This window comes from Larus michahellis, chromosome W (assembly GCF_964199755.1).
Source record: "Larus michahellis chromosome W, bLarMic1.1, whole genome shotgun sequence".
Classification (NCBI taxonomy): domain Eukaryota; kingdom Metazoa; phylum Chordata; class Aves; order Charadriiformes; family Laridae; genus Larus; species Larus michahellis.
The window spans coordinates 10,897,490-10,904,863 of NC_133929.1; the positions used below are offsets into that span (position 1 = coordinate 10,897,490).

Consider the following 7,374-nt stretch of genomic DNA (forward strand, 5'->3'; position numbering starts at 1 on the left):
CTCCAATGTATTGCAACCCTGGGTATCTCAATCAAAAGATCATATTTTATTTTTGCTTATCTTCCCCCTCTGTGTTCAATGTTTGAAAATTACTCTTTAAAAAGGATACCTTTTCTTGCTAAATTTTAAACATCGCACAAAAATTTTCACTTGGTGCTTAGTTTTGTAGTAGACTGTGTTAGGGATAATAGAGGATGGTCCGAGTGAGACACGACGGAAAATTACTAGTTGAACCAAACCCAGTATACGTGCCGAGAAAAAGGACCTCAGTAGTGTTGCTGCAAAAACTATGTGTGTATCTGTGAGAACCTGACCTTCGAAGAAGAAGATAACAAGAAGGGAGTAGAACAATGTAGTCGCGTATCAGACAGCCGCTGTTAGCAAAGCTGGATCATGAGTCTGGTGAGGCTCGCTCCATGCGCTGGCCACGCCTGCAGCGACTCTAGCCTGTACTTTTCCACTCAATCCGGTGCAGGATATAAGGGGGCTGTCTCGGGCCGGAGAGGGAGAGAGAGACATGAGCGCACTTTGAAGATACAGGGGACGCCCTGACCACGCTGTGCCTTGCCTTCCTCTGCCGTACCGATGTAGCTCCTCGTTATCCTGCTGCTCAGCGATGCTACTGCGGTCTATGGGGTTGGTAAGACTCTTAAGCAACTTTTGGGACATTTGGGAACTGCTTAGCAAGGCTTCGCAATAAAGCTGAATTCACAGCTTTTTTCTCCTGTAGCAAGGCTTCACAATAAAGCAGAGTTCGCCTTTTTTTCCTTGTGTGGGCTCCGGTTTGTACGTTGGAATCTTTAAAAAAGAACCGGTTACGTAATTGGCGATGAGGATGGGATTCCAATAATACAAACCGCTTACATACTTTTAACTTCAAATGTAAAGTATTTTAACTAAGTAGGACTTAAAACTATATTCCTCGCTGTACATGTACATTATAATGGATAGAATGGAAGAAAAAATGGAATTATAGAATGTCATATAATATGGGTTAAAGAGCTGCATTTTAAACTGTATATGATGATTGGTTTATGCTAACAGGTGAAATACTGATATCTTAAGCTTTGAATACTACTTGTATTGTCAAAGAAGTCATTATTTAACATGATTTTTGTGAGATAATTATGTTTCTTTAGCTGCGGTAATATGCAAATAGCTAACTGGATGACAGCAAATGACGATGCAATGTCAAAAAAAAAAAAAAAAAGCAGCCTAAAGCTAACATTTCCCACTTTAAAAAGAAATATAGTGGGAAGGGCCACGGGTCCAGATACGGAAATCTCACAGTCTGCATTGCAAAAATATTACAGTATAGATATGGACGGGGCTTGCCCAGTGGAGCGCACAGCCGCACCAAGATCGCGCTGTCCCCCACACCAGTGAATAGTGGATGGGGCTTGGTCACTGGAGTGCATAGCTGCCCCAAGATTGCGCCGTCCCTGTATGGGGGGGGCCCATGGTGGGAGCATTGTCTCCCCAAGATAGAAGTGGTGTTTTTGTATGTCTGCTGTGTAAGTGTGTGTGGGCGCCAGCTTATACCTGCTGATCAGCATGTGTGCTACTGTTTGCTTTTTGTTGTGTGCAGTGTCGTTAGGTGACTCCACTTGAGCAGGTGTTCTGCCCGGTGTGGTACTGTTCTCGTACGCGACTAGGGCTGACACTCCGTCAAGTGAAGAAGTTTGTATATACACAATGTTTAGACGTAAGGCGAGCGCACCCCAGGTAGATAGACCAGGATGGGCTGTAGAACCGATGGAAGTCCTGAAATATTGGGGGAGTTTTCACCAGCCGACACGCTTATGCTTTTGGGAACGGCTCGCCCATGTAGGGCGTATGGCTGGTTGTTTGTTGTTTGCCTATAAGGTTGATTGGGAAAAGGAGTTGAGCCAAAATTTATAGGATGCTCTGCAGGAGAATGAGAAACTTAAGGGTGAGCTCTTGTTGCAAAGGAAGACTTTTATGTCAGCCGTAAGTGATAAGGAAAAAAAAAACCCAAACCAAAAATGGCAGGAACAATTCGAAAGGAAATGTGCCGCGTTAGCACAAAAGTATGCCGTACACGCTATGAGAAAGTGGCAGAAAAAGAGAAATAGGACACCTGATTCAAAGCAGTACCATAGAGATATGGGTTTTTTTTTCCTTTCTTTATATATATATGTTACTGCATGTCTTTGTAAATTACTGTGTGTTATACCCCACGAGACTAAATGAACCCCAGTAGAAGCGGTCTCTTGAGCGAGGGGGTGGAATATGGGGAAGCAACAGAAGATCGGCGAGGGGGGTTGTAAATATGCTCAAGTGACTTGCACCTGGGTGCTGGAAAACACATATATCACACCAATTGTTGTTCAGTCTTATGTGCTTGCAAGTAGAACATCTGCACTTAGATAACAGAAGTCTGCGATGGACTCAGGGACACCTTATCTAGCTGCTTGAGAATCTTGGCCTGTTGTTGAAGAAGATCAAGGCATGATGGGAAAACTATGCCTGTTTGAACCATTTAAATACCAGCAAGAACAGGGAGTCTGCCTGTGCTCTTGCTAACAAGGACTCTCTCGCTGCCAAGGATTCTTGCTAATAAGGACTCTCTCTCACTCCGCGATGCCCATTGAGCACAGGGCCGTTGGCCTATATTTACTTTTGGGTAATGCCCCCACTTTGTATCACCAGTCTCCCCTATACCAAAGATATTTGCAGGTGCACATGTCTGGTATCAAGCCCCAGGAGAAGTGGGGCCCACTGCAGCTGAAGTAGTAGTAACTGATGACACATAGGCAGTTACAATAGCGGTACCAGGAGAAGCACAGTGGCTACGTGTGCCTGCTCAGCAATTACAGCACAGAGATTAGAAGGCTGGGGGGGCAGGGGGGGAACTCTAACCATTTCTTCTGTTTATATCATTGAATAGGTACCTGCAAACACACTACCCCCATGATCAAAACATCTGGGTAACTCTGGCTAATGTGGCAGGACAAGATATGCTGTGTCTTAGCACAGCCACACCCCAAAATCCGTTCACGACGTGCCTAGTGGGAGTGCCGCTAACAACTAGCGAATTCAACATGACGATCCAGGGCACTGCTGCCAGCCCCGGCCTCCAGTCGGATGCAAGCATCATCAAAGTATGGGACAGCTGGCTCCCATATATTGGGGAGTCCCCTGCATTACCGCCCCAGGAGCTCCACATTTTAGGAACACTAAATGCGGACCTATGCGGTTTTTTGGTTTTTTTTTTCCTTCTTCATTAGTACAAACAACAACACAGTCTCCCGGTGGGTCAATGCCACCATGCCGTGGTACCAGAATAACACACGATGGTGTAATACTACTAGTCCAAATATCATGAAGAGTTACTCGACAGATATGACTCTCTCACCAGGACTGTTTTTGATCTGTGGGGAGCAGATGTAGGTCGGAATCCCCAAAGTAATTAAAGGAGGACCATGTACATTAGGCCGACTTACTATTTTTAATCCCAGTGTCACTGTAGCTTTATGGTTACAACAGAACCAAACATTACACCAACATCAACGCGATGAACATGCATTTCCCCCATACTGCAACGACCAAACTGAATTCTGGGGTCCTGCCAGGACCATAGTCGCATCCTTTTCAGCACCGGGAGTTGCCAGTGCACAAGCGCTGACAACCCTGAATAAACTTGGATGCTGGTTAGCCAAGTTTAGTAATGCTACTAGTTGTGGAATAATTACTAAGATGATCAAAAATACAGCATTGTTCACACATTAAGGAAAGGTACCCTGAGCCAACGGTTTGTCAAATTTTGATGAAATGCTGTCCTTTGTGCAAACTTTTGCTCATTATAATACCAAAACACACCTCCATCCCAAAGACTACCCGCCTCCAAGGTGCAACCACTCCTCCTTGAGTCTGTGCCCTGAATTTTTCGTAAACTATACCTTTAAATGTGAGGCGAGAGCATTTTACACCAATCATAATAAAGGTATTTATGACTCGAGTCACTCAAACTCCACCTTGAAGATAAAAAATAGTATAAAATAACCCAAGAAAGGAGGAATATCAGGGAAGATGCCATTGTGAACAAGTCAAGGAGGACTCCATCACAGGCTGCCCTTGACTTCCGGGACCAGTCGACGGACTGAGCCTTTCTTCCCCACCATAGGGACGCCTTTGGCTCACAGACATGGTTGTCAAGATTTTAAAGGATTGTGTTGTATGAATCTAAGTGACCATACCAAATCCATCCACGCCCAGTTGCAAGAACTGCACAAGATTGAACCAGCATCTTATGGAAACCACTGGGTGGAACCCGTTTGCTGGATGGACTTGGGGGTGGGGTTGGTTGAAGCAAATTATACTCATTGCCTGTGTAGGAGTAATTTGTCTGTTTAGTGTGCTGTTTGCCGTGTTTAATAAGCATTATACGATCAGTTGTAAATGCTGCTTTGCATTGTACCCTTGTACGAGTTGTAGAATACCATCATGTCCCAACTGCGGACCATGGGGTGGCATGTGTTAGGGATAATAGAGGATGGTCCGAGTGAGACATGACGGAAAATTACTAGTTGAACCAAACCCAGTATACGTGCCGAGAAAAAGGACCTCAGTAGTGTTGCTGCAAAAACTATGTGTGTATCTGTGAGAACCTGACCTTCGAAGAAGAAGATAACAAGAAGGGAGTAGAACAATGTAGTCGCGTATCAGACAGCCGCTGTTAGCAAAGCTGGATCATGAGTCTGGTGAGGCTCGCTCCATGCGCTGGCCACGCCTGCAGCGACTCTAGCCTGTACTTTTCCACTCAATCCGGTGCAGGATATAAGGGGGCTGTCTCGGGCCGGAGAGGGAGAGAGAGACATGAGCGCACTTTGAAGATACAGGGGACGCCCTGACCACGCTGTGCCTTGCCTTCCTCTGCCGTACCGATGTAGCTCCTCGTTATCCTGCTGCTCAGCGATGCTACTGCGGTCTATGGGGTTGGTAAGACTCTTAAGCAACTTTTGGGACATTTGGGAACTGCTTAGCAAGGCTTCACAATAAAGCTGAATTCACAGCTTTTTTCTCCTGTAGCAAGGCTTCACAATAAAGCAGAGTTCACCTTTTTTTCCTACCAGGTAAATAGAAGTCTATGTGAGATTTAATAGTGCAGGTTTGAAGGTTGCTTAGCTGTTAGCAACTGAAAGCACTGAGTAGCATGGACCATGCATCTCAAAAAGATTTTCCATGCATAGTCAATAGAAAATATTTCATGGCTTCCCCTTGGTGGAATCTCTTTCCTCTTTGTTCTCAGTTTCCATAAATATTGCTTGAAATCATCTTTACTGGATTTTTAGATCAAACTTTCATTTGCAAACTTTACACTCAAATATGCATTTTAAAAATCTCCCTGTATGGTAGTTATTTGCTGAAGCCATCTAATAGGGAACGGAAATGCCACCAAGCAGTACATGTGCGTGTGTGAATATAGATAGATAGATAGATAGATAGCCCTGTGAAACTGAAATATTCACAATGGATAATGGATTTTTGAAGACTATAGAAGCTCAAGAGGTTTTTTATGAAAAAAAATTAATTATGTTGTCAGTTAAATAATGTTAGTTTCCCAATGAAAGTCAAAGCAAAATGTAAAAATCTAAAAGTATCAAATAAGTTACTAGTGATTACTTATTTTCACAGATCTAGGACTTGCCATCTTCTGGAATACAATTCAGGGCTTTAACCTGGCAGTGATCTTTGTGAGCTATGCAGTAGATTTGCCTTTTATCTGACAGAGCCTTCTTGTGTCAGTATTTTTGGCAACACCCGGAAAGCACAGCCTAGACTGGTAAGTATCTCTGTTCACATAAATGTGAAACATGGAGCAAAAGTGGATTAAAAAAACGAAACTGTACCAGAGAACTGTACCAGATCTCTTCCTGATCAAGTCAGTCCTGCATCTTCTGGTAGCATTAATGCTGACTGTGATAAGTGAAGAGCTTCATTTTCATACCTTACCAGATGTCTGTATCATCTATTTATTCCATTATAAATTCAAACACAAACCTTTCAAAAAACATCTATCAGGCTGGCCACAAAGCAGAACAAAGCTCTTAGGTGTTGACTCCACTGAACATACCCAGTCTATTCCTCTGTGTCAGGAGGATGTGCTTAACACATTACAGAATCACTGCCTTGTCCCAGGAGATAAATAATTTAGATTTTCTTCATCAGATACTGTTGGGCAAAAAGTCCCAAGACAGGCTCTGCTCACTTCTAGCAACCTTGGAATATGCAGAGTGTAAACCTTTTAGAGATGTTACTTACTCCAGAAGACCTTATCAGCTGTTGGCAGCAGCACCCTGTGTAGTTTGTCAGTTTATAAAGTTTACAGAATCTTACACACAGGAACAGAATAGACATTTTTAGCTATTCCACCCAGCCCACGGCTCCCCCCCATGTACTCTGCAGTCAAGTTTCAGAGGCCTCAAGAAAACAAATTTCTACCATTTCCCTCAAGGATGGTCTTGGCAACTGAAGAGGTGCTTATCTTTTGGCAAGTCCCTCCCTGCACTGAAAGAAAGGAGCTTTGCAAAAGGCAGTCCTGATCCCAAACAAATAAAGTGTGGGGAGAAGACGCTGCTTTCCCCATTATGAGGGCAGAGGATGCCAGGAGAGAAGGTGAGGCTATTGATCCCACATGGCACTTGACTGACCGCATTTGACCCCAATGCCGCAATGCCTGCCAGGGCTGTCCCTGCCAGGCTGCTCTGCTCCAGGCAGACGTGCTGCAGGGAGGCAGATCTGAACACAGACCTCCTGCCCTGTGCCTTGGTCTCTGTGCTTTTTAGTGGGCTGTTTTGTTTTGCGGTTGCCAACTGGCACTTTTTCCTCTGCCACTGGAATAGTAGAAGTGCTGGCTTGTTAGCACAGGAGCTGCTTTTCCCTCGCATTAAGCCTGTCAGAGTTATTATTGCATTGCAGTCACCCAGTCCCTTTTGCTTTCTGTGGCATCAGCATTTCCCTGAAATAGCTATTGTAGTGCACTATAACCCTGTGAGTGTGCTTTATAAGCCCTGAGCCTCAAATAAAAGGAGCAATGTTTTCCTCTCTGTGGTCTCTGCCTTCATTGTAAATAAGTATTAGGGCTGAAACATAGAAACCTATGTTTGATTTCCTTTATTTGCCGCCATCCACACCTTCCTGAACTGCTGCAGTAAATCCTTCATACTAATTATTAACCTGTAAGACTCACAGAACAGCAAATGCTTACACACTGCTTAATACACAGAGATGCAGCATGGCCCTTATCCAAAAACTACAATTAAACCAGGACAAGATTAAGTGTATTCAAGGCAAACACACACACAATCTAATCAAGACAAAAGAAGAAATCCTGTCTCTGTTTCAGTCAAT

General features: G+C 44.0%; 1 long non-coding RNA gene across 1 annotated transcript; it reads left to right on the forward strand.

The window, feature by feature from the left end:
* The first annotated feature begins 504 nt into the window (after positions 1-504).
* Positions 505-7,064, forward strand: LOC141735585 (uncharacterized). Its single transcript, XR_012584793.1, has 2 exons — positions 505-636; positions 2,912-7,064. It is a non-coding gene; the product is annotated as an uncharacterized LOC141735585 (long non-coding RNA).
* The last annotated feature ends 310 nt before the right edge of the window (positions 7,065-7,374 follow it).